At 42.0% G+C, this 26,789-nt stretch overlaps 1 non-coding gene across 1 annotated transcript; it reads right to left on the bottom strand.

Annotated features, from left to right (window-relative positions):
• Positions 1 to 14,071: 14,071 nt before the first annotated feature.
• Positions 14,072 to 14,178, bottom strand: LOC126512743 (U6 spliceosomal RNA). The gene has a single exon (XR_007595142.1). It is a non-coding gene; the product is annotated as a U6 spliceosomal RNA (small nuclear RNA).
• Positions 14,179 to 26,789: the final 12,611 nt, after the last annotated feature.

Genomic DNA, 26,789 nt, shown 5'->3' with positions numbered 1-26,789 from the left:
TGCTTGATACCTGTTATATGTAATTTTACTATGTTAAAGTTAAAACCTTCCTTTTTGTCTTAACAGAAAATTAATCTACAACTGATTTCTGGCAAAAGTGCAAGAACAATTCAACCGAGAAAAAATAAATAATTACTAGACATCCATCATTGGGGCAATTAGTCAATCATATGCAGGAAAATCTCTTGGAATTTAGAATGAGACAAAGAATTTTTGGACTAAACAAAAGCTCAATCCCTAACAGAAAAAGGTGATGAATATATATCTCATAAAAATATAAAACTTTTGCTTTGGGAAATATTCTGTGAAAAAGATAAAAAGACAGTTATATGCCAGTAGAAAATATCTGCAACTCACACAAGCAAGACTTGCACCTAAATTTCAAAGTGCAGCATTAGAATAAACAAACCTCCCAACTAGAAAACAGACAAAATATATGAACAGGCATTTCACCAGAGAATACACAGATGGCAAACTAGCATCATTCACCATTAGGGAAATGAATTTAAACCACAGTGACATATCACTATGAGTGAATATGACCATGTAAAATAAAAACTATTAAAAATACTAAATGCTGCTGAGGCTCCAGAGAACACTGATCACTTTGACTCTTCTGCTGGGAGTGCAAAATGGCATAGGCAGCCTGGCAAAGAGGTTGGCAGTTTCTTATAAAACCAGACATGTGTTTATCATAGAAATCAGGCTTGTACATATCCTAAAGAAAGGAAATCTTATTCTCACTCAAGAATCTATCCACAAATGTTCACAACAGCTCTGCTCATAATAGCCTAATATGGAAAGCAACAACCCTAATGTCTTTCAGGATGTCAATCCTTAAACAAAATGTGGGAAATAAAACCATAAAAATGAAAAGAACCAAACTCTTGGTGTAGGCAAAAAGTTATAACTCAGGAAAATAGTGCTATAAAGCCATGTGTGCAGGCTCACACCTGAAATAAGAGTCTAAGATCTGGAAATCAATGCAAGTTTGAGGCCAGCCTGGTCTACTTATTGCATTCCAGGACAATCGGGGCTATTCAAACTTTGCCTCAAAACAAAAGCAGTCAAAATAGTTCTTGCATACAATGTTAAAATTACAAAACTATACAAATATAGACAATATTAGTATAAACAAAGGCTAAGAAATGTCAGCTGGCTATGTAGAATTAGCATGAGAGCCTAGTGACAATGGGTGAGTTCTGTATTGTTATTGTGGCTACATAAAGTTGCATGAATGATACAGTCACACATACATGCATGCACACAAGAGAATATGTATAGCTTGTGAAATCAGAATATGCTCTCAAGATTGTGACAAGGTCAACTTTGATATGGTATTGTAGTTAAACAAGAGGTCATCGTTGACAGAGATGGAGTGGGGATTACAGAGGGCCACCCTGTATATACCTTTACAGTTTCCTATTAATCTGTAAGCATTTTAAAGTAAATACGTTCAGTATTTTTTACATTAAGTATCCTTTATATAGCTTAAAAAGGGATGTCACAAGTATCACTAGCTCCTACCTTAACCTTCCAGAAACTTAAGAGATTGTATAGGGCAGAATTCTACTCCAATTTTATAGACAAAGAAAGAAATGCAGGTAGCCAGTTGCCCAGGGTCACTTAGTTGCCAAGAGATAGTGAAAACAGATAGTTACCCTCATTTAGATGATAATGCAGATAAATATACTCTCTCTTCTTTTCCCCTCCCCAGGCATGGACCTTTCTGTTGGGAATTCATCTGTACTACAGTTCGCTTCATTGTATTCATCAAAGCTAAGTAATTTGAACTCTAACTACTCATTAACCCATCCTCATTGGAAATTCAGTTTTTAACATTATTGGGCTCGCTCTCTCTCTCTCATGCTCTGGTATCACACAGAAATCTGGGAGCCTTTTGTGATGTTTAGGAGACAGGCAAAAGGCATTATAAATTCATCATGGTAATAGCTTCTATCATCATATAAATATGCATGAAATGCAGATATCTGAGGTCTAAGATTCCAAGCCTTACTATAGAACATTGCTTCAGAGTGTAAAAATATACAAAGTACTAAAGTAAGGGACAATTCAGGACACTACTGCTGTTGGGCATGGTGGAAAACACCTGCATTTCCAGAACTTGGGTATCTGAGGCAAAAGGAACCAAGTTCAAGTTTAATCTGGGATACATAGTAAGTTCTAGGCCAACCTGGTCTACATGGCAAAAACCTACCTCAACAGCCTCTGCCTCTGTTTCCACCAATTGCTGGATGTAGGTTATGATGACATTTAAGATAGTCATCAATTTGACTACAGGGCAGGGCCAGGCCAGGCACGCTCCCCTGGGGCCATCCTCATCCTCATGGATTCTTGGGAAATTCTCTAGGGCCAGGTTTCTTGCTAGCCTCCTAATGGCTCCCTCAATCAAGATATCTTTCTCCTTGTTCTCTGTCTCTGTCCTTCCCCCCATCTCGACCATCCCATTCCCTCAAGTACTCCTAATCCCTTTCCTTCTCCCTTCCTCCTCCCCTTCTGCCCTCCCTTTTCTCCCCCACCCCCAAGTTCCCCTCTATTTCTATTATGTGGAAAATTTGAGGAGTATAGGTATTAGCTCTTCTTTGAAGTTCGGTAGAATATAGCACTGAAACCATCTGGCCATGGGTTTTTTTGTTTTGTTTTGTTGTTCTTTTGGGGGGATGGGAGGCTTTTGATGACAGCTTCTATTTCCTTGCAGGTTATAGGTCTCTTAAAATTGTTCACCTGGCATTGATTTAATTTTGGTATATGGTATCTATCCAGAAAATTGTCCATTTCTTTTACATTTTCCAATTTTGTGGAGTACAGATTTTTGTATTATGACCTAATGATTTTCTGAACTTCCTCTTTGTCTGTTGTTATGTCCTTTTCATTTCTGATTTTGTTAATTTGGGTATTCATTCTCTCTCTGCCTTTTGGTTAGTTTGGATAAGGGTTTGTCTATCTTGCTGATTTTCTCAAAGAACCAGCTCTTTGTTTCATTGATTCTTTGTATTTTTCTTTGTTTCTATTTTATTGATTTCAGCCTTCAATTTGATTATTTCCTGTTATCTACCCCTCCTGGGTGAGCCTGCTTCTATTTGTTCTAGAGCTTTCAGGTGAGCTGTTAAGTTGCTACTGTGAGATTTCTCCACTTAGTGCTATAAACTTTCCTCTTCGCACTACTTTCATATTGTTTCATAGGTTTGGGAACGTTGTGGCTTCATTTTTGTTAAATTTTAGGAAGTCTTTAGTTTCTTTCTTATTTCTTCATTGACCCAAGGGTGATTTAATTGAGCTCTGTTCAACTTCCATGAGTTCGTAGGCTTTCTGCAATTAGTGTTGTTGCTGAATTCTAAGTTTAAACAATGGTGATCTGATAAGATACAGGCGGTTATTCCATTTTTTTTTTTTGTATCTGCTGAGGTTTGCTTTGTTACCGAGTATGTGGTCAATTTTAGAGAAGGTTCCATGAGGTGCTGAGAAGAAGCTATATTCTTTTGTGTTTGGGTGAAATATTCTATAGATGTCTGTTAAGTCCATTTGAGTCATGACATCTGTTAGTTCTCTTATTTCTCTGTTAAGTTCCTGTCTTGTTGACCTTTCCATTGTGGAGAGTGAAGTGTTGATGTCTCCTACTATTAGTGTGTGGGGTTTGTTGTGCGATTTAAGCTTTAGTATGTTTCTTTTACATATGTGTGTGCTCTTGTATTTGGGGTATAGATGTCCAAGATTGACTTCATCTTGATGCATTTTTCCTGTGATGAGTATGACATGTCATTCTGCATCTCTTCTGATTGATTTTACATAGGCATCTATTTTGTTAGATATTAGGATAACTACACCTGCTTGTTTCTTTGGTCCCTTTGATTGGCAAACCTTTTCCCAGCCCTTCACTCTGAGTAGGTGCCTGTCTTTGTGGTTGAGGTGTGTTTCTTGTATACAGCAGAAAGATGGCTCCTGCTTTCATATTCAATCTGTTAGTCCATGTCCTTTTATAAGCGAGTAGATTCCACTGATATTAAGAGATATTAATGACCAGTGATTGTTAATTCCTGTTAATTTTTGGTGGTAGTGTTCATGTGTTTCCCTTCTTTGGGGTTTGTTGGCATGAGGTTATGTGTTGCCTGTGGTTTTTTTTTTTTTTTGGGTGCAGTTAGCTTCTTTGAGTTAGAGTTTTCCTTCTAGTACTTTCTATAAGGCTGGGTTTGTGAATAGGTATTACTTAAATTTGATTTTGTCATGAAATATTTTGTTTTCTCCATTGATGGTGATTGAAAGCTTTGTTGGGTATAGTAATCTAGGCTTGTATTCGTGGTCTCTTGGTGTCTGAAGCACATCTGTCCAGGACCTTCTGGCTTTCATGGTTTCCGTTGGGCATAATTATGATAAGTCTGCTTTTATATGTTACTTGACCTTTTTCCTTTGCAGCTCTTAATATTCTTTCTTTATTCTGTATGTTTTGTGTTTTGATTGTCATATGGTGAGGCAACTTGTTTGGCCCAAGCTTTTTGGTGTTCTGTAAGCTTCTTGTACCTTCATAGACATATCCTTCTTAAGGTTGGAAAATTTTTTCTTCTGTGAGTTTTTTGAATATATTTTCTGTGCCTTTGAGCTGGAGTTCTCCTTCTTTATCCCTATTATTCTTAGGTTTGGTCTTTTTGTGGTGTCTCAGATTTTCTGGATGTTTTGTTTTAAAATTTTGTTGGATTTATCATTTTCTTTGACCGATGAAATTTTTTCCTCTATAATATCTTCAACATTTGAGATTCTCTCTTCTATCTCATGTATTATGTTGGTTGTGCTTGCATCAGTAGTTCCCCTTTGTTTACCCAGGTTTTCCATTTCCAGAATCCCCTCGATTTGTGTTTTCTTTATTGACTCCACTTCTGTTTTCAAGTCTTGAACTATTTGAACTACTTGTTTCATCTGTTTGTTTTTTCTTGGTTTCCTTTAGTTTCTTTGATAGATTTATTGATTTCTTCCAATTTTTGTTTGTCTTTTCCGCCATTTCTTTAAGGGAATTTTTCATTTCTTCTTTAAGAGTCTCTATCATCTTCATAAAATTATATTTAAGATCATTTTCTTCTGCTTCTTTTGGGTCAGGTGTAATGAAAAATTATAAATGCTACAGAATCCCCAGTGGCAGCAGGCAGCAGAAATACTGCAGGTCCCCAAGCAGTGGCAGCAGGCCATGTGGTGGCAGGCAGCAGGCCCTGGGAACAGCCAGTCCCAGGCAGGGACAGCTGCAGGTCCCCGAGTGGTGCCTGGTCCAGGACAGGAAGACACATGGCAGCTGTGGTGGACGAGAGACAGAGACATGGATAGGCATGCCATGCAGAGTGAGGTTGGATATTTATTTAGTGGTTATAGAGGGGGAAGGGAGAAGGGGAGAGGAGCAGAGAGAGAGAGAGGATAGAGAAAGGAAAGATGGAAGCTGCCTCTCCAAGAGGAAGACAGAAAGGAGAGAGAGACTATGCTGCAAGCAGGAAGGAAGGCCTGCCTGCCTGCCTCAGTGAATGAGGGAGGTAGTGGGCATGGCTTGTCTCTTAAAGAGACAGAAGAACCATTACATTCCCATTTCTTTTTTATAATAAAAAGGCAGGAGGTTAGGCACCACAGGTTAAAGGAATTGGGGTGGCAGATTCTTAAGACTTTTTCCTGCTTATTTGTGGACATCATCTTTGGGGGGAACATGAGAAGGCTGGGTGCTAGTCATATCCTGGCATAGTTGGTCTCTTTGATCCTGTATGGTATTTGTGGTATGGAAATGTGTGGTGTCTCTTATAACTGTTTAAGGTATTGGCAGAACAGAGGACAAAGTTAAATTAAGGGGAAAAAATTAGGACCAGGGAATTGAGGGGGAATTGAGGGAATCTGACTTGTTTAAGGTGGATCCTTCAATTCGGCTCCCTAGAACTCACAAGAATTCTTAGGGTTTGTGAAAATAGAGGTTTTAGACATATACATTGTATAAACAGTAGCAATATTTTTTTTTATTTTCAAGACAAGGTTTCTTTGTAGCGTTGGAGCCTGTCCTGGAGCTAGCTCTTGTAGACCAGGCTGGTCTCAAACTCACAGAGATCCGCCTGCCTCTGCTTCCCGAGTGCTGGGATTAAAGGTGTACACCACCACCACCCAGCAACAGTAGCATATTTATTTCAGAATGACTGTGACAAATATTTTTGCACAATTAAAAGTATTTTTAAGACTGCAGAAAAAACAATGAGAGAAATTTGATAACCTTTATTTGTCCTCACATCTTTATAACTTGCAGGTCTTGTATTTATATTTTATTGAAATTTGTTTGGTGAGGTTGTCCTTTTAAATTGACAAAACCTCTCAGCTGTCAAAACTGCATCAGAGATCTTTGAGAGGGATAAAATTTTTCTTGAATTACTGATTAAAAAATGACAGAGAACTTACTTGGTTGGCACCCATAGCTATTCTTCAGAGTCCTCCATGGTCGCTGAAAGTTGCACTTGATTTTTGCTGTTTAGCATGGGGCCTGCAAGGCTCCAGAAGATCCTGTGGGCTGAGAAATCTGTAGGAAGACAAGCCTACCTTGATCTGAGCAGCTATGCTGTCGATTCCAGTGATTCTGTCCATGTCTGGAGATCTTCAGTTTAGATGAAAGGTAGTTTTGCCCAGTGGTCAGTGCTTTGGCAGTTGAAGCAAATTGCAGATGGACGTTGTTCTGTGTCCATTTGTCTTCTGTCTTCCTTGGAGGAAATAGAGTGCTGCTGCTAGGAGCCAACCTGTCTCTTTTTGTTATGAAGTTTTTAATGATTAAATATTTAAATGACATATTTCTCAGATCTCAGATCTCAGGCATATAGAATCTGCCTGGAGGGCTGGGTCTGAGCTTGACTGTACTGGCTCTTAACAGGTAAGATTTACACTCGTAAAAAGACAGAAATAAGAAAAAAAACTGCTTGCAATATAAGGGTAACGGTAGAACTGACAATAGTAGAGAACAGCTTAATATATTTTAAATGAGGGTTGGATTAAATATAAAGTATTTTTGTAAGAGACTTAAAGTGAATACCAGTTTAAAACATGAGACTTATTGTTTTTGTAGTCTGAAATGAGACGCAATAAAAAAAATATAACATTAAGCATAGGTTCATTTAAATTACATGTATGATCACACAGAGAGAGTGAACAGGAATTGCGCAAAGTGGATGCTCTTGGTGGCCCTACTAAAAGCATGTCACTACACAAAACACACATGCAACAGAGTCAACAAGAGGAATTTAGTGAAAAAAAAAGTAAACCAGGGGACAAGGCAAGGCATACTTCAGCGGTGGCTGGTCCCAGGCAGGGAGACACGTGGTGGGTGGGCAAGAGACAGAGACATGGATAGGCATGCCATGCAGGGTGAGGTTGGATATTTATTCAGGGGTTATGAAGGGGGAAGGGAGAAGGGGAGAAGAGCAGAGAGAGAGAAAGAAAGAGAGAGAGAAGAGGAGGGGAGTGACAGAAGGGGGAGGGGAGAAGTAGGGAGAGGCAGAAGCTGCCTCTTTAAGAGGAAGATGAAAAATTAAGACAGACTAAGGCTACAAGCAAGAAGGAAGACCTGCCTGCCTTAGCAGATGGGGGAGGGAGTGGGCATGGCTTTTCTCTTAAGGAAATAGAATAACCGTTATATTAGAATGATCAGGTCTTCCTGTTGTATGACTACTGGGTTCTGGTGTTACCATGTTGCTTGGTCTGTTTAATGAATTCTTGCATTGGCGCCTACCCATCTCTTCCTCCAATTGGTGCCAGCAGTAACTTCACCTCTTGGTTCAATCCTTGTAGTTGCTGTCTGTGTCTTAGGGAGCTGCTATTAGTCTGTGCTGTACAGTACCTGTCTGTATCTCAGTGAGCCACTGGGGTCTCTCTTGGCCCACTGTCTTGATTCGCTCTGTACAGTCGCAGTCTCTTGGTCTGCTCTGTGCAGTCACAGCCTGTGCTTCAGAGTTCCTCTGAGGTCACAGGAGATGGGTATGTTTGGGGGCAGAGTGGGCCTTGTAGCTTACAGAGTTCACTCATTGTGGGATTGTAGGAACAGTCTACCTGCAGGAAGTTTGCCTTCTGACTGGTTAGTGAAGCTGAGGCAGGTTGGGGAGGGACCTAGACTTTTGCCCCAGTACTGAGGGCCTAGAGAGTGGGGTGACCAACTGACTGGCTGATCACTCACTTCTTGGTCCTCTCTGTGCAGTTGCAACACGTGCTTCAGAGTTCCTCTGAGGTCTCAGGGGTATAGGGCCCAGCCATGATAAGCTTAATAGCAACAGACCACCCAAAGGAAGTTCTTAACGTTCCAACCATTGTCACCTGCCAGTGTAGGACTCAGCCATGATAACCTTAATGGAGGCCTGAGTCTCAGTAGTTTCCCCTGAGGCAATACCTGACTTCAGGAAGGACTACAAACTGAGATTACCCAGGCACCACCCAAGAACAGACCATCCAAAGGAAATGCCTAATGTTCCAACCATTGTAGATAGGATCACCTGCCAGCACACATTCACCAGGACACCCTTAGACAAATGTCATCCAATCAGGGGTCCTGAACCTTAGAAATCCCTCACTCCCACCTTTAGTATTATTAAAAACCCAAGTCTAACTAAGCTCAGGGCCCTCTGATTATTCCAATACGTTGTGCACACTGAGTTTGCAAACTTGTATAAAACAAAGGCTCTTTTCTTTTACATACAGGACTCAGTCTCCTTGTTGGTTTTGAGGGACTTCACGGATCTGGGAAAAACAAGGAGATGGGTTAGTTTGGGGGTGGAGAGGGCCTTGTAGCTTAAAGGGTCCTGTCGATGGGGGGTGGTTGTTTGAGCAACCTACCTGCAGGAGGTATGCCTGCTGGCTGGTTAGTGAAGCTGAGGCATGTGGGGGAGGTGCCTGGGGTTTTGCCCCAGTCCAAGGGCCTAGAGAGTCAGGTACCCAGCTGACAGATTGATCACTCCCCTCTTGGTCTGCTCTGTGCAGTTGTAGCCTGCATATCTATTAATTTATTTTTTTTTAATCTTTTTTAGTTTTTCTTTTTCTTTTTTTTTTCAAGACAGGGTTTCTCTGTAGCTTTGGAGCCTGTCCTGGAACTAGCTCTTGTAGACCAGGCTGGCCTTGAACTCACAGAGATCCACCTGCCTCTGCCTCCCGAGTGCTGGGATCTTTTCTCATTTTACATTACAATCTCAGTTCCCACTCCCTCCCCTTCTCCCACCCCCTCCACTTCCATTCCTCCATCCCACCCCCTTTCCACTCCTCAGAGAGGGTAAGGCTTCCCATGGAGAGTCAACAAAGTCTGGTACATCACTTGAGGTAGGACCAAGGCCTGCCCCACTGTATCTAGGCTGAGCAAGGAATCCCTCCAAAGAGCATGGGTTTCAAAAAGCCTGTACAAGCAGTAGGGATAAATCCTGGTCTCTCTGTCAGTGGCCCCATAAACTGCCCCAGTCATACAACTGTCACCCATATTCAGAAGGCCTAGTTTGGTCTTATGCTGGTTCTCCGCTGTCCGGCTGGAGTCAGTGAGCTCCCATTGGCTCAGAGAAAGAGAAAGAAAGAAGAAAGAGAGAGAGAGTAGTGTTGGTCAAGCTCCTTAATACAGGGATTATAATCAACCTTGTCTACCTTGTGTGCCATATGAAGAAATGTTTTTCAAGCACATGGAGTTGAGCCCATATGTTCAAGGTGTCAATTGTGTAACTGATATTTGCTTGCACTAAATTCTGTGTATGATACAATGTAAATTCAATGATTAGTTATAAAATTGAGAATTAAAATTTAAAATACTAATACTCAGCAATAAACTGTAACAATTACTCAGAAAAATAAAACGGTTTTGCCCAAAACATTTTACATTTATAGTTTCTTCCTTTCCTTAGTTTTTTTTTTCATTGTTTTCAAAGAGGTTCTTGTTGAGGTTACAGGCTGGTCTTGAACTTGTGATCCTCCTGACTACTAGAATTGCAGGCATACACTAACACGCTCAGTTTTTTCTTCACATATGTACTAATCACTAATCATTTGTGGTTGCAGGAAACCAACTCTTAACACATCTGTGCATGTATTTTTGTTGCTGAGAAACAGGATAGAAAAAGGCTTTCAAGCATCAGGATAGCATCCTGTGGGAGAAATGAACTGCAAATATAATTTCAAGGAGCAAAAAGAATGATGTAAAATTTCTGACTGTCAAAGAGCTTGTCACATACTTTAAAAAATGGATGACGCTGACTGTCATAATGATAGTTCGATTCCAGGAAGTACAATATAAGCATTTTCTTTTGGAGTGTCAATATTTATGCTACCCTGACTATCACATCCTTTGGAACTAGAGTCTTTAGATGTATGCAGAAGTGCAGCTACCAGCTGTGTAAATGGGAACGAGGGTGGATGGAGTTCTGCAAAATTCTTTCAGGGTTGAAAAGCTGACAGACGCAGTAAAGCAAGACGGGAGCTGAATAAGATCGTCTTGATACCATCCTCCGGTAGACACACCACATTGGAAAGCTGCTCACAGAATAACTACCTTTACGCAAAAGGAGGAAATCAGATGATGATGAAGGGCTCTGCTATGGTGCCCGTTTTTAGTATAACAAAGCCAACGGACAAACTAAAGACAGCAAGAAAACAGTAAGCTCTTCCCGCAAGCAGGCCAGGGCAAAGAGAGGCCTTCTGCTTAGAAAAGGGAGAGGAAATGAACTCAAGGCATCAGACTTGAGACTCATTGCCCGACCAGCCACAGTGAAACTCAACACTAGACAAGGGTCCTAGAACTCTGGGGGTGGGGTTCTATATATGCAGACACTATACTTCTGGGACTACTTTAGGAAGAGCAGACAACTGCCTCCAAGCCATACTCCAACCTTGGCAAGCAGAGTGCTCTGTCTTGCAACCCAAGCTAGGCCCACTGCGCTGCGAACAATCACCCAGTATAAATGAAAACTCTTGCATGCAGGCCAGGGCACCAAGAGTTTTAGACCATCTGAACGTTAGGGATAGGCAGAGACCCATGGAGTGTAGAATGAACTCAGGTTTCACTCTTCATCATAACCATCCTTGGAGTGAGCCTGGAGAACTTCTACTTCTCCTGAGATAGCGGGCAGGCCCTTGCAACCCAGCTGAGTGTCAGCTCTAGTGATTAAGTGACTAAGTGTCAGCTTAAGTGATTCAGGTGCTGTCTTGGCCATGTGTCCACCAACCTAGCACAGCAGAGCTGTATCCAGCTCTGAACTGGCTCCTATCCCAGGTACTCCCTGCACTGTAGTAGAGCCGATTCCTATTTCAGCTGCTTCACTGACAATGGTGCCACGGGCCTGCATGTCCCCTGAAGCTGCGAAGGTCATGTGATTCAGACACCACATCAGCCTAGGTGGCCAAGGGTCTGTCTTTACCAACACTACCATATCCCCACCCACAGGTAATAGAGCTTGGCATATGTCCCCACCGAATGAGAATAAGATATGTTGGTAAGCATAGGACTTTAGAATTTAGTGCCAGGCTAGTGAAACGTAACACTGTGCAGTTATGGCCCCTATGCCCAGGGCTGCCTGCACATGGGCTCTCTGCAACAAACCTGGGACTAGGTTGGCAGAAACATGACTCCAGTCTATCAGACTTCTATTCCTATTAACTTCTCCTTGGGTGGTTGAAGTGATCAAGGGCCATGTGTGACATTTCCTCAGCACTAATTAATCCCTAGCAGTGTGGGCCTTAGCCCTGAGACAGTGTCATGTTAGCTTTAGCAAGCAGTGGGTTCACGGTTCTAGGACAATTGGGAAGCACTACCATCTATCGGTATTACAGAGGAGTCTAGAGTTGCTCCACTCATTGTGATTTGGCTAAGAGCTAAGAAAAAAATCCTACAGTGCCTGACCTTGGGCCAGTAGTGAGTGTATATCTGGGCTCTGGAAGAGGTCTATGGGGATGCACTTCTTTGGAGGTATCCCCAGGTTCATTCTGAACCACACAAACTGGAGGTTTTGGAACAAGCTTGATCTTGGATTTGCCTCTAGTGCCTAAAGGTGATAGATAACACACTAACAAGAGACTCCTGGCAAATGTGGACCTGGGAGCTATCCAGTGCTGAGATCATGGAATGAACCATAAACTCAGAGTCAAGAAACAGCTCATTTGGTATTTCTGTAACAATGGGAACAAGTCCAGGGTTTTCAAGACACCAACTTCACCGAATAGTCAAAAGAAGATGCCAGAAACTGACCAGACAACAATCAGTAGGGGAGAAGACACAATGTTCTAGTCTCACGCTATTGCTATGATAAACTGTTCTGGCCAAAGCAACAAAGAAGAAAGGGTTTATTTGGCTTACACTTCCAGGTCACAGTCCATCATCCAGGAAGTCAGGGCATAGCTGCTATGCTATGCTATTCCACACAGCCTTACCTCCTATGGAAAAACTTTCACAGCCAAAGCAGCAGAGCAGAGACCGTGGATGACATCACCTGTTAGCTGACTTCTGCAAACGGGGTCACGTGTCACTAGCTTTCTTATCCAAGTCAGGGCCATTCATCCAGGGAATTAGTGTCTCCTTCAATGAGGCAGGCCATCCTACGTCAACTAAGAATAAAGACAATCCCCCCCAGACACACCCACAGGTCAGTGTGATGGCGAGAATTCATCAGCTGAGGTTTTTCTCTCAGGTGATATCCAGGCTATGTCAAGATGACAGTTGAAGCTGGCTAAGACACATAATAAAGAATTTAAAACAGCCAATTGAAGGATTATTTGAGGAACTTCAAGAAAATAGGGGAAGAATCTAATACCCTACCCGAGAAACTCAAAGATAGAGAAGAAAATGATTTACAAAAATCCCTAAGAAATTCAGTGTTAGGTGTCAGCAGCCCGGCGCCAAATTCCAAAAGCAAAGTCCCATACATCCTACCCTAGAGCTGAAAACTGTTCTCAGCAAAAATAAAAGTAAAATAAAAGCATGAATGTCAGACTAGAATAATTGGAAAGAAGAGATGGCAAGCACTAAGATAGGCTTAAAATAGGAGAGAAAAAGAATGAAATGACAACAAGGAGCAACTAGCTACAGCATTAAAAGAGCAACCCTTTGAGTTCTGGGTTTCCAGAAGAACTAAGCCAGCTCAAGAGAGTCTGAGGGTGGGACTCACTTGGTTATAGTGCTTGTCTAACACGAGGCCTCATGTTCTCTAGCCCAGCACAGATCAGCTATGGTGGCATATCTCGGAAGGTGAAGGCAAAGACATCAGAAGACCAAGGTCATCCTCTCTGTGTTGATATAGAATGGCCAGCCTTGACTATGTGAGATCTTATCTCAGAAAAGGCCAAAGGATTATAAAGCTTATTCAAGGAGATAACAAAAAACTACAAAACCTTAAAGATGGATGTAAATGTCCAGGTACAAGAAGGTCAGCAGTCAGACGTCCCCCAACCACATCAACCCTAAGACACTAATAATCGGGTTTCCAAAGACAGAGGAGACTGCAAGAGGAAGGAAACAAGACAGAAGTGTGCCGCAGCTTGCCTGGGCTGCAGACTCTCAGCTAAAGCCTCCCAGGCAGCACTGTTCTCAATTTCTGCTTCAGATGAATTGCTATTGCCATACAGCACAGCTACTGATTTTTCTGTGCTGGTTTTGTACCTTGCAACTTGGCTGAATTTATCTGGTTCTAATCATTTGATTTGTTTTATTGATTTTATTGAGCTCTATATTTTCCTCCCCTCCCCTCCCTTCCTCCCCTTCCCCTTCTACCCTCTCCCATGGTCCCCATGCTCCCAATTTACTCAGGAGATCTCTTTTTCTACTTCCCATGTGGATTAGATCCATGTATGTCTCTCTTAGGTTCCTCATTGTTGTCTACATTCTCTGGAATTGTGATTTGTAGGCTTTTTTTTGCTTTATGTTTAAAAACCACTTATGAGTGAATACATGTGATATTTGTCTTTCTAGGTCTGGGTTCCCTGACTCAATATTATGTTTTCTAGCTCCATCCATTTGCCTGCAAATTTCAAGATGTTATTATTTTTGTCTGCTGTGTAGTACTCCATTGTGTAAATGTACCACATTTTCCTTATCTATTCTTTGAGGAGAAACATGGAACGCTTCACGAACTTGCGTGTCATCCTTGCGCAGGAGCCATGCTAATCTTCTCTGCATCCTTCCAATTTTAGTATATGTGCTGCCAAAGCGAGCACTCTAATCAATTGTTTGGTGGAGATTTTAGTCTCCTAGGTTCACATTATGCACAGGGACAATATGGCTTCTTTTATTTCTTCAATTTGGATATCCCTTATTTTTCCCAATTGTCCAGGCTAGGGCTTGTAGTACTAGTGGAGTAAAAGTGGGGGAAGTGAGCTACTACTTGCTCCTGTTTAACTGTGACTTGATATCCATTAGCTGTCCTGTTGCAGATCTTAGAAAGGTAAACTGATGGAATGATGGCCACCAAGTCACAGCTGAATAAGAAAGAATAGCTCCGAACTTCCTTGCTTAGCATGGTAACTACACATAACAATAATATAGACTTTAAAATGTAGAAAAGTGTCTCCAAATTTTACCAGGAAGAAGTGATGAGCATTTGATTGAACAATACCACGCATACGTACATAAAAACATTGCAGGTCCTCATGAATATAGGAATGATAAGCTTTACCAGTACTTAGGAGGAGGCTGAGGGAAGAGGATCACAAGGTCAAGGTCAAGGCCAGATAAATAGTAAAAAGTTCCTATCTCAAAATTTTATGTATAAATGTATGTTTTACATATTGAATTTTAGTAGATTATAGTTTTTTATTTTGGTTTTGAGACAAGATCTGGTTCTATAGCCCATGTTAGCCTGGAAATCACTATATAGACCAGGCTAGCCTCAAACTCATGTCAATCTCCTTGTCTCCAACATCAATTTCAATATTAAATTTAGGATTTTAAAATTCTTTTAGGATATTTGAAACAAAGAAGACTTGGAAAGTCACTAGTGTTGATCAGAGTGTCCTGTAGTTCAGTGCACGGCCAAGTCTTCACCAAGCTGACATTTGTCCCTCTCTCCACCTCCTCTGTCCCGCAAGACTCAACCACCGGAACTCTACTCACTGCAGTTTATTCCAGGACTTTTTACACTTCTCTCTCTCTTCCCCTCTCTCTCTTCCCCGCTCTCTCTTCCTCTCTCTCTCTCTCTCTNTCTCTCTCTCTCTCTCTCTCTCTCTCTCTCTCTCTCTCTCTCTCTCTCTCTCTCTCTCTCTCTCTCTCTCTCTCTCTCTCTCTCTCTCTCTCCTCTCCTCTCTCCCCGGGCAAACCTCTCCCAGCCCTTAAGTAGGCGTGGGCTGCCAACCCTGAACTGCCAGGTGGGCACTGCCTATAGGCCCACGCATATGCAAGCAGCTGATGATCATTGCGTGATCATGCATAGGTCAGACTTTAGCCATAGGAGCTGATTATACATCTCCATCAGGTGTGATTTCACGCAGCTCGCTACACTCCGCCATACACTCTTTGTACTGTTCCGTTTTGAGACTCCCCAACCTTCACCTTACACCTCTCCCCATGACCTCCCATCCTCTACCAATGGTCATTCCTGGTCTCTGACACTATACTCAGTTTGCTTTCTTCTCAGTACCCCTTCTTTGACTACTACACCACTGCAATTCCAGAACTGCCCTCTGCTGTCTTCAACGTCCCTTCCTCGGCTTCTTACAAGAGTAACCTCAGTAGTCCACTGTCCTTTGTGGGACACAGCTCCCACCTGCCTGCAATCCTTCACCTCTAAACTTAAATGTCTACTATTTCCGGAAATAAACAAATGTCATAAAGATAGTCCAGAAGTAACCATCAAGACATTTGAAAAATCACAACATGTGGTTAGTCAACAAAACGCTCACTGAATCCTTCATGATATACACTTGGCAAGTGTTAGAATAGCCATAGGGATCCATTTATTTAGTGACCGCTACGAACTAGTTCTGTATGGAGTGAGTGAAGTCCTGAGTGAGTGTGTATCGTTGACATGGGTGTTACTGTGCCAAGGACTTCAAAGCCTCCGATACGTGGGAAATTGGCAAAACAACTCCTCATATTGTCATCAGAGGGGTGACGAAGCATTCCTAGAGGGCCACTTGGGACTGAGTTAATAAGCAGTAGCTGCCCGTTAAACAACATACATGCTTGTGATTTGTTGGCATATGACATCCTTTCCCATCTCCTTCATGTCTTACTGCACTAAAAACTCTAGAAAGTTAAATATATTTGTGTCTCAGTAGCTACAGAGGAGTTGTCCAGGATAATCCTCTAGAAGCCACAATCTTAAGATACAGGACAGCCTTCTAGATGCCAAAATCTTAAGATAATCAAACTCTTTATTGAAAATACTCTATTGAAAATACAATAGTATTTACATATAAACTGTGCACATCCTCCCCCATACTTTAAATCATCTCCAGATAGTTTTAAATACACAATACAATGCAATGCTCTATAAATAGTTACATTTTGGCTAGCAAGATGGCATAGCAGGTAAAGGTGCTTTGCTGCCAACCCTGATGACCTAAGCCCAATTCCTGTGATCCACATCTTTGAAACAGAGAAATGACTTTGGCAAATTGTCCTCTCTGACTTCCACACATGTATTATGACATATTTGTGTGCACATGCATATGTACACACACACAGCTAAATAAATCCATACATAGATAAATGTAATTTTTTTAAAATGGCAAAGGGGAGCAACGAGATGGCCCAGCAGCCAACGGTGCTTGTGCTGAAGCCTGATAACCTGAGTTTTATCCCTGGAGCCCACATGGAGGAAAGAGAGAATTGACAGAATTAACTCTCACATTTTTTCTGACTTCTATGGGTACAATGTGGCATTTTCATGCCCCCATGTGTGTGTGTGTGTGTGTGTGTGTGTGTGTGTGCGTGTGTCCATATATAATGTGTGCACACACAAAATAAATGTAATCAAAAGTTTTTAAGTAGTTATACTATACTGTCAAAGGAATGTTCAGTACAGATGCATTTTTTCTAAACAAAGTTTTTGATCCACAGTTGATTGAATTTGAGATGTGGAACCCATCCATGGGCTGAGTCCATACTTTTCAGCCCCTTTTCAACTCATTTGTACACATGAGGTATAGGTTTTACCAGTGAGAAGTCACGTGTATGACAGAGAACATGCCCCTGCTGTGTCTGTACCCTTTGGCAGTTTGGAGTGTCCCTGTAGCAGATTCTCACTCTTTTCCTTGTTCCTCCAGGTTCTCCTGAGGCATCAGGAGCATCTTTTGCTCCCCAGATGGCCTGTTCCAGTGGAGTCTAGGTGATCATCTTGCTGATTGCTGTTAAGAGGTGGGATTGTAGCCAGGTGGTGGTGGCACACGCCTTTAATCCCAGCACTCGGGAGGTAGAGGCAGGGAGATCTCTGTGAGTTCGAGGCTAGCCTGGGCTACAAGAGCTAGTTCCAGGACAGGAACCAAAGCTACAGAAAAACCCTGTCTCGAAAAACCAAAGGAAAAAAAAAAGAAGTGGGATTGTGTTGGGCCAGTCATGCCTATGATCTTCTGACACACATTCCTGCTTAGGCACTACTCCCTACAGTATAACAACATGTGATTCTCTAAATTCAGACCCCTTCTGTTTAAATGACTCACAAGGTCTTGGTTTCCATCACTGAACTCCATTGAGTAGAGCAAGGTGTTTGTGGGTGAAAGACACTGCAAGGTTCCGACAGGAATGATGTATCATCCTTCTGCTATCAGCGGTTTTCTAGGGAGAGGTGTGCTTTCAGAGTTTCCTTAAGCAAGAATTAAAAATACCCCACTACCAAGGCTGAAAAAGTTAGCCTTAGGCTGCCCCCCCATACACATCTCTATTACCTTCTGCTTGATTGCCCTTGACCACAGAACCTTCTCTGATGCCCTTGAACTCTCTATCCCGGCTGATGCTAGGAAACTCTCTCGACTATTCCTCCATCAGTCAGGCTACATGGGCAATGCCAAAGGTTAGGCACCACCCACAGATACTCCACAGAAATTATAAGAACAGCTTCTCTAATAAAGACAGCGGAAGGATGCAAGGATGGAGAATGATTAATGGCCCCTTCAGAACTGGTGGAAAACAAGGGCACTCGACATTTAGGGTGTTGATATTTTCTCACACCACAACATTCCCACGTGCTAGCAACCTGGGGCACAAAAACAACAGCCTTGTCTTGGGGGGGAAGAAGAGAGTCTGTGTTCTTTAGTTTCTTGTGAAAGACAGCATGCATTTGGGGAAGTGTTACCATAGAGCGGTAGGGGCTCCTGTGGTGTTTGGCAAAGCTGACATCTCTAAAAAGTCCAAAGGTGATATATTTAATGGACGGCTCATTTTCTTTCATCTTTATGGTAAGTTTCTAATCCCACAGGCAATTCTTATGAACAAACACAGGAGGTCAGAGGAGGTGGTGTCCCTGTGATAATGCTGCTGGAACTGGGTGAGAAGGAAGGCTGGAAGCCAGCAGCATGGAATTAGGCTTCAATAAGAAGAATCAAAAGGAACATGGTGGAGGGCGAAGCTGATGGGGAGGGAAGAAACAAAGACATAGAAAGCACGGAGCATGGGTATATGAGCAGGATGCGGATGAGGGGCCCCAACTCCTCCTCCCATGCGCATGGGCAGAAGTGAGCTGAAACTCCAGGAAGGGGAGACAAAGCCCTGAGGGAAGGCATTGTGTAATATTCACTCTCCAAAGCTACTCATACTGGGAGATTTATGTTCATCATGGACCTTATTTTGAACAGTATAATTTTTTTCTACAACTAACACACACATTACACACACACACACACCCCTACTGAACACTTCTCCAGCACTAATCACAATGTTTAGAGGTTTACATGGAGGTTAGGGCTTAGGTTGTTTTTCCCCCCTCTGATTGTGAAAGTAGCACATGTCCACTGTGGAAAATACAATTATGTAAAATAGAATCAGGGTTTCATGCCGCCCATGGTTTTTTTTTCTTTATATGGATCTTTCTGAGAAAACAATAAGAGCACTCAGTATATCGAGTCATAGATCTTCATTTTTCCACTATATGGAATACTGTATTTTACCATACCCTATTCTTTGAAAGCACGCTTTTTGAATGAATGTGTTAGTATTCATTTTATATCAATCTCGCACAATTTTCTGAACATTTTCTTAGTGTAGATTGCTAGAAGCTGAATTGCTATGTCAATAACAGTGTTTAGTTCTAAGGGTCTTTATGCCAATTATTAACAGAAAGTTCTCATCAATTTATACTCCTACCACAACCTAGTGGTGCATTCAAGTTTCTTTTTGCTTTCTTTATAAAGCAGCCGGTCCCTGTCAATGCAGTATTAGGAAAATAGTGAAGAAATCGGACACTTTGAGTCAATTGTGCATCTCTGAAGAATGCTTTGCCTTTTTATGCTTTAGTTGTCTTGAAGAATTTGCCCCAATTTAAGCGTTCTTTGAAATTAATGTTCAAGATTTTATTTTTAGTTATGTCTATATGTGTATGGTTCTGCAATGAAAACAGTGCCCATAGAGACCAGCAGAGACTATCAGATTCCCCTGGAACTAGAGTTACAGGTGGTTGAGAGCTACCCGACATAGTCTCTGGAAATCAAACTCAGGTCCTCAGAAAGAGCAGCAAGTGCTCTTAAATGCTGACCCGTATCTCCAGTCCCCTTGAAATTATTTTAACCAAGAATATTTTTGTAAAGAACAAATGCCCTATTTCATCCAATTAGCACAACGGTAAGGAAATAATAGATTATAAGAAATGTATCAACGGTTGGAAATCTGGTAAGCATTTGTGAGGAGCAGAATTTAACACTCATGCAGAGTAGTCGCTAGAATACATTATGAATGGAGGGTTTTACATGTGCTTCATTCACTGTTGTGTTGTCATGCCAAAATATATGCTGGGAACATACTAGGTATTTAGTAATAAATATGAAATGCATGCCAGAATTCACAGGGGGAGAGTTTGGTATCTAGATGTGCTCAATACTGCAATGCTCTGTGGATCCCTTTTGGACTCTCTGCAACTAATTTATAGTTTGAGTGGGTAGCTGCTCCCACACTGGGAGATTCCTGCCTCTGTCGCCTGGCTCTCCCTGCCTGAGCCTCTTTAAGGCTACCATAGCATTCCCAATCCGTGCGGAGCAGACCAGAAGGGCTAGCGATGTGAGTACAGTGCTTGGTAGGTAATGTGCCAACTGCCTTGCCCCTCAGTGCAACTGTTGGATTTTGTGGGGGTTTTTTTTTGTTTTGTTTTGTTTTAATTTTTAATTTATTTATTTATTAAAGATTTTTGTCTCTTCCCCACTGCCGCCTCCCCTTTCCCTCCCCCTCCCCCAATCAAGTTCCCCTCCCTAGTCAGCCCAAAGAGCAGTCAGGGTTCCCTGCCCTGTGGGAAGTCCAAGGACCACCCACCTCCATCCAGGTCCAGTAAGGTGAGCATCCACGAAACTGCCTAGGCTCCCACGAAACCAATAGGTACATGCGCGGAAACTCCTCAGCAAGGATGAGACAGAGGACCCCCCAGAAGTAACCCTGCTCATTAACACACCTCCTTTCCCCTGCACACTCTCACTTCGCTTTTGGAAATCAGCTCATATGGGAAATAGACTGGCAAACTCAGACACAGGGGGAGACTTAGGATCTTGTGTGTGACTCGTGTGTGTGTGTGTGTGTGTGTGTGTGTGTGTGTGTGTGTGTGTGTAGACTAGCCTTAGTCTTAAGGATGATTTGAAAACAGATGTCAACAAAGAGAGTGGATAGTTAATTCCATTAGATATTTCAAATGGAATGTTAAACAAAGAAACAGAAACCACAATGCAAGCCTGGATTAGAAGACAAGCGGCTCGTCTCCATGCAAAGCTTGTGGGAGAAAGGGAAATGAAGGTGCAGAAGGGGAGGCTGCAGGAGGCTAAGGCTGTGACGTAGTCTTTCCGAGATGCACATGCTCAGAGGTCACACTGACTGAAGTGCTTCCAAACACTCTGAGTCTATTTTTATTTTTGGACTTTAAAAAAAAAAAAAACATTTTTTTCCAAGTAAGGCATACACAAATGTCCACCAAACAGTTCTCCAGCACTAAACATAATATCTAAAGGCAAAATTCATGTAGAAAAAAAAACAGATTTTAAAAGAAATGAGTGGAGTGTTTACTCCTTGCTGGAGATCACTCAGAACTTATTTTCCTACGCTCTGGAGAAGGCCTTAGCACCACAATGCCAGTCACCATGTGCCGCCTCTCTAAGTCACTGGGATGAAGCATTTAAGGCTCATATTTTTTTATGAATCACTTCAGCTATCATATTGGTGAAAACACAGTTGGTCTTAAAGCAGGAGTCATTAGTTGCTTGAAGTACTATTTGGGGATTAATATATAAAAAATCACAAAACAGTGTGTGTGTGTGTGTGGTTACAGACAGCAGGATCCTTTTTAGCATAGACACTATGAAATAATAAACAAGGCCCACAGATGTAAGCCCAAGGACTGGGGCTTCTGCAGCCTTTGGGTACCACCGTACTCAAACCAGCCAGTATCTGGCACCATCATAAATAGCTGGCACTGCTCACCAACTAATACTGAAACACACTCCTCGGAAAGTCGGTGCTGCCACCCTCCGCCTGGTGGCTTGTTCCCAAGCCAATGTGAGTTTGTGTGTATGTGACAGGCTGAGCCATGGTCTCTAGCTACAAAGGAGGCTGGGGAAGTCAGAGCGTTTCTGTCACCATGAGAGATAGTAGCTGAAAGGATGTGTCAACCTCCAAATGTAAGAAAGGTTTTCAAAGGTACAACGGCAAACAAAAGAATCTCTCAATACAAGTAGCTGACTTCAAGGACACACACTAGGATATCACTTAGACTAGCACTGCCCAATAAAAACTGGAGCCATGGTGGGGGAAGGGGAATAACACAGCCCAGATATCCACCACCACCCAAGATGGCAAGGCAGCGTCCAGAGAATACCCTGCAAAGCAATTCTCAAGAAGAGCCGCCAGCAGGAACCCTCAACTCCCAGCTCTCGATGCAGTTTTGGCTTGACAGGTTGACCCATTAGGACTCATATCTGCACACTGCCTGGTGACTCAGCATGACACATGGCTGTCCCTCCATCCACCCGCTCTCCCGAGTAGATGAGATAAAAACAGCTTGCATGATCGAGCATATTGGAGCCTGGCTCCAGCAAAACACCAGGACTGGGTCGGCTTCTTTTATCGGCTGTCTGTCTCTCTGTCCCTCTCAGGACTGCTTGTCTGACATCCCTGGGGCCCCTTTCCTATAAATGGTACTCAATGTCTGAAGCACCATTTCTTAAACAAATAGCCCCCACTGCATGTTATTGATTTTTAAGGGAGACCGCCTGTCACTCAGGCAGAAAGGATAAAAGCCAAGGTGGAAGAGCAAAAAGATATGCAGTGGAGGCATCTCAGAGAGGGCCTAATCGCTTCCAGACTGTGAGGAACCTGGATGCTGGAGGACCCCCTGGGACAGGAGGGCTGGCTGTCCACAAAATACTAAAAAACTTCTAAATACCGTTTTCTTTTTTTAAACATTTGTCTTTTTTGAGATTATAGTTATGTTTATCCCCTCCATTTTCTCTTTTCCAACCCTCCCATATAGTCCTTCTTGCTCTCCTTCAAATTCATGGCCTCTTTGTCCATTGATTATTGTTAAATGTATATTTGTATACATGTGTACATATTTATTCCTACATATAACCTACTCAGTCTATATGTTACTTGTATGTGTTTTCAGAGATGATCCTTTGGTACTGGACAGCCAATTGGTGTGCTCTTCCCTGAGGAAGACAAGCTCTCCCGCTCCTAGTTTTCCTCTGTTGCCCATAGTTCTTTGGGGTTGAGTCCTCATAAGCTCCCCCCCCCCCGCCCGATCCAATTTGACAAGTCCATGGGTGCTGTCCCTGTTCAGCTCTTGATTGAGCTGTCTTGTTTGTAAGACTATATATGTAGCTTCTGACATTACTAGGAGTCACAATCTTAGAGCAAATTCACTGTTCCTCTGGCTCTTCCAGTCTTTCCTCTCCCTCATTTGCAATGCTCCTTGGGCCTCAGGTACAGGAGTGTTCCATAAATGTATCCATTGGAACTGGGCTGCACTATTCAGTATTTTAATTGGTTGTGGTTTTCTGTAGTGGTCTCCATCTATTGCAAAGAGAAGTTTCCTTGCTGAGGGGGGAAGACTACACTTAGCTGGGGCTATAAGAACAAATGTTTAGATTGTTTGTAGGAATTATGCTGACTTGGTAAAGTGGTGGTTGTAGAGTCTCCTCTATTATCCATGTCTTCACCAGCACTGAGTTGCTAGCTAAGTTTCCAGTATCAGACATGGTTTCCAACCTGCTGAGAGGGGCTTAAGTCTAATTGGAGATTTGGGGTAACCAAGGTAAGCGTGCCTAAGTGTTGACACAGACCTATGCTCCCAGAAACCCCTGAGGCTGAAGCAAGACGATCACAAAGACTCATGCCCACATAGCTACCATTATGTAGGGACAGTCCGGTGTCAGAATTAAGTTAACCAACAGAAATAATGAACTTTGCGCGCTATATTACAGCCCAAACTCACTGCTAGGAACAGCCCACACAATTGCAATCACAAATCCCACAGGTCATTTCTGGAACAATCCTGCCCATTTACATACGTGTCTACATCTACATACATGCATAGATGTGTGCAATGTCTGTGTTTACATACAGGTAACACATGTAAACACTCACATACGTGCGCACACTGTCCCACACATATCCACACACACAAACAAACCCTTGAAACCCCCTTTTTTGGCTCCATGTTCACCTCTGAAATTCCTTCCATAACATGACAAAAGAGACCAAAGAATAAACCCAGGGCCACAAAATAAACCCAGGGTTGGAAAGATTGACAGAAACTTATCTAAGGACATTGGGGACCTACTGTTCAGCATAGTTGTTCTGGCAACAGAAGAGGGTTGGTCATATTTTTGTATTTGTAAAAGAACACCTCACAGGGCTCAATGTGGAGTGGTGCCCAGGTTACAGCCGACATGCTTAGATTTGGTAAAAGAAGAAATCTTTGATGTGGCTAAGGATAAGGCCTGAGGGCTGAGTGTAGGAAGAAACCACAATGACCTCTATGTGGCCTTGCTGAATTTTTGATACTATGTTTTTTTCCTTTGGGCATAAACAAGAGATGGGAAGTCCTGGATCTTGGCTGAGCCTGTTCTGATCAAGGAAGTGGGGTGTGTACAAGTAAGTGTGTGCACAGACCCTAGAGACTGCAGAGGGAGAAGACAAGAGGAACTCTTCCTTAGGCAGGGCCACAATCAAACCTACAAGTTTCTTGGTGACATTGGGCACCTAGGACATCATAAGATCAAAAAGAGTTTACTCTTTCACCCAGGATGAGTCCCACTCCCTAAGCTTCTGCTCCTCTTTTACAGGCTACCTCAAGATATTTCTTTCCTTTGAAAATATACTAGACTTTGGTGCCTCAAGGTCAAGGACTTCACTTGGGTTGCTTCCGAGCATTAATCTTAACCTGTAGTGGGGGACTTGATTTTCTTATAGGAGAGGTGAAGCCAATGAGCTAGTGGAGAAGAATGACTCAAGTTAATGTTCCTATAATACAGTTCTTAATATAATAGATGCAAAGATTCAGTGAGCAAAATAAGGAATAGGCCATTCACAGTGCTGAGTAAAGTGAATGCTTCCATCCAAAGACTAATTTTTAAAAGTGTATAACCATCATTCAATTGCAAATTTATATTTAATTTTACTAAGGATATTGAAACATGAAGAAAAGCCATACATGCAACTTAAAGTTTTCTAGTAACTGCTTTTAAAAAGTAAAACTGGAGGTCAATCATGATGATGAACACTTTAATCCCAATACTCTGGAGACAGAGGAAGGCAAATTTCTGTTTGTTCAATACCACTCTGGACTACATAGTGAGATCCTATCTTTTAAAAAATCGTGAAACAGCAGTCCAGCAAAAATTGCACAGTGGGTAAAAGCAACTGATAGCCCTAATTTGTTCTCAGACCTCAATCCATGAGCTCTAACTCTGACGTACACATTCACCTACATACAGAGATGATTTCACACCTAGGAGTACATAGCCAGTACTGATTGGATTCAGTAGGAAATATAAAAATAAATCTGGGCATGAAGTCAGGAAAGGAGCACAGTGGGAGAAGTGTATTGTAAACATGTATGAAATTCCCAAAGAACACATAAAAAGTATATCTTTAAAAGAGTTTAAGTTAAACAGAGGGACAGCAAAGTACCTCAGGAGGTAAAGGTCCTTGATTCCCAAGCCTCACAACTTCAGTTTGATCCACACAGCACTCAGTAAAGCTGAACTTGGTGGTGCACATCTGTAATTCCACGTTAAAGCTGGTCTTGGTGGTGCACATCTGTAATTCCACATTAAAGCTGGACTTGGTGGTGCACATCTGTAATTCCATGTCAAAGCTGGACTTGGTGGTGCACATCTGTAATTCCATGTTCAAAGCTGGTCTTGGTGATGCACGTCTATAATTCCTGTACTCCACAGGAAAGAGGAAAAGCAGTGATGGGAGAACTACCCAGAAGCTTGGGGCCCAGCTAGTTCGAGACCACAGCCTGACAAAAAAAAAAAAAAAAAAAAAAAGTCAAAAAAAAAAAAAAAAAAAAAAAAAAAAAAAAAAAAAAAAAAAAAAAAAACAGTAAGAGAGACCTTGTCTCAGGACCAAGGTGAAAGAAGAGAACTGACTCCCAAAGAAGTTGTCTGACTTCCATATGTGTCTTGACACTTGTGCATCTGCACACATACACATTATAACAATCAATAATAATGAATTCAATGTTTAAAGGAAAGCACATCCATTTGATTTTAATAAGGCACTTTGTTTAAGTTAATATAATACAAATATTATTTCAACAGATCTTCAGGAGTACATCCAGGTTGAACTTTACACTAGTAGCTCATCACAATTGGGACTAATCAGATTCCATGTACTCAAGAGCCACATGCAGCAACTGGCTCCTATACTAAATAGCGTAGACACATTTGTGTCTATGTGGAAGTGGCCATGCCTTGCCTACGTTCTCCTCAGCCAAGTTATTTGCCACACTTGCAGTCAGGCAGCCATTTAGAGAATCCATGTCGACACTGCAGTGAATGAGAAGAGCCATGGACAGATTAGGTGAGTTTAAAAGTTGCTCAGTCCTGGTATTGGTCCTTCATGTTCCTGAGACTTCTACAGTCACAGTCCCTCTCAGCTATCAGCCTGCTGCTAATCCCTCCAGCATCTGATGTGGGATTCCCCTCTGTATGCTGTGAATATGTTTTATTACCATCATTAATAAAGAAGCTGTTGTAGCCTATGGCAGGGCAGAATATTGCTAGACAGGGAAAACTAAACTGAATGCAGGGAGAAAGAATGCAAAGTCGGAGAGACACCATGTAGCTGCTGAAGGAGAAAGGTGCCAGAACCTTACTTTTAGGCTACAGCCTTATGGTGATACATAAAATAATAGAAATGGGTTAATTTAAGATGTAAGAGCTAGCTAGGAATACATGTAAGCCATTGGCCAAACAGTGTTGTAATTAATATAGTTTGTGTGATTATTAGGGTCTGGGCAGCTGGGAAATGAAAAAAAAAAGTCTCTGTTTACAAGTTTCTTTCCTTCTCCAGGCCTAGGAACATGGCACTCACCTCATGTGAAAATAATGAAATCACTTTCCTAGCACGCATACATGCTCCAGGATAAAAGAATGAGCACTGAGTGAATTTTATCACTTTAATATCACATTCA

This window comes from Alexandromys fortis, unplaced genomic scaffold, assembly GCF_014885135.2.
Source record: "Alexandromys fortis isolate MF-2015 unplaced genomic scaffold, M_Fortis_MF-2015_v1.1 scaffold_120, whole genome shotgun sequence".
Classification (NCBI taxonomy): domain Eukaryota; kingdom Metazoa; phylum Chordata; class Mammalia; order Rodentia; family Cricetidae; genus Alexandromys; species Alexandromys fortis.
Note: the sequence above shows the minus strand (reverse complement) of the source record. Positions and strands in the feature narration are given on the sequence as shown.